Source organism: Neomonachus schauinslandi, chromosome 5 (genome assembly GCF_002201575.2).
Source record: "Neomonachus schauinslandi chromosome 5, ASM220157v2, whole genome shotgun sequence".
NCBI classification, from domain to species: Eukaryota; Metazoa; Chordata; class Mammalia; order Carnivora; family Phocidae; genus Neomonachus; species Neomonachus schauinslandi.
The window spans coordinates 104,486,205-104,487,896 of record NC_058407.1 but is presented as its reverse complement, the minus strand read 5'-3'; positions in this window follow the sequence as shown (position 1 = coordinate 104,487,896).

Here is a 1,692-nt window from a genome sequence, read left to right as displayed (position 1 = left end):
TGACCATACATCCCCTCAACCACAACTCAACAGAGAGACTAGGAGGAGGAAATCCCAAAAAAGAAAAGACCCAGAGACAACGGCCTCTCCCACAGACCTAATGGATATCAATATAAGTAAGAGGTCAGAAATAGACTTCAGGGTAACAGTTATGAAGATGATAGCTAGAATGGAGAAATCAGTTAATGGCAACATAGAGTTTCTAGGGGCAGAAATGAGAGCTGAACTGGCAGAACTTAAAAATGCTATCAATGAGATCCAATATAATCTAGATACTCTAACAGCTAGTGTAAATGAGACAGAAGAATGAATTAGTGATTTAGAAGACAAACTGATAGAAAAAAAGGAAAAGGAGGAGGCACTGGAACATTTCATGGCATCGCTTATTTCTCTAATTCTGGCTTCATGGATTTTAAGCTGTTTGTTCCAGGCCAGAATTATTAGGATATCTGAGGGGGTGGGGAGAATGAGAGAGAGGACTAGAAGATATATTTCAGCAAATCATAGCTGAGAACTTCCCTAATCTGGGGAATGAAACAGACATTTGTGTCCTAGAGGCAGAGAGGACCCCTTCAAAGATCAAGGAGAACAGACCAACACCCCGGCATGTAATAGTAAAACTCGCAAATCTTAGAACCAAGGAAACCATCTTAAGGGCTGTTAGGGGGAAGAGATTCCTTACGTAAAGAGGGAAGAACATCAGAATAACATCAGACCTATCCACAGAGACCTGGCAAGTCAGAAAGGGCTGGCAAGACATATTCAGGGTACTAAATGAGAAGAACATGTATCCAAGAATACTTTATCCAGCAAGGCTGTCATTTAGAATGGATGGAGAGATGCATAGCTTCCTGGACTGCCAGAAATGGAAAGAATATGTGACCACTAAGCTGGACCTGCAAGGAATATTAAGGGGGGCTTCTATAGAAGGAGAACTACCCCAAGAGTGATAGAGAACAGAAAGACAATCTATAGAAATAAGACTTCACAGGCAATATGATGGCAATAAATTCATATCTTTCAATAATCACTCTCAATGTGAACAGCCTAAATGCTCCCATAAAACAGCGCAGGGTTGCAGATTGGATAAAAAGACAGGACCCATCCATATGTTGTCTACAAGAGACTCATTTTGAACCTAAAGATATATCCAGACTGAAAGTGAAGTGATGGAGATCCATCTTCCATGCCAAAGGACCTCTCTGATATGAGAATATCAGACAAATTAGATTTCAAGCTAAAGACCATAGTTAGAGACACTGAAGGAAACTATATCATTCTTAAAGGGTTTATCCAACAAGAAGATCTAACAATTGTAAATATCTTTGCCCCCAACATGGGAGCAGTCAATTACATAAGCCAACTGTTAACCAAAATAAAGAGACATAATGATAATAATATGTTAATTGTAGGAGACCTCAATACTCCACTCTCAGCAATAGACAGATCATCTAAGCAGAAGATCAACAAAGAAACAAGAGCTTTGAATGACACACTGGACCAGATGGACCTCATAGATATATACAGAACATTCCACCCTAAAACAACAGAATACTCATTCTTCTCAAGCACACATGAAACTTTCTCCAGAATAGACTGCATACTGGGTCATAAATCAGGTCTCAACCAATACCAGAAGATTGAGATTATTCCCTGCATATTCTCAGACCATAGTGCTTTAAAACTGGAACT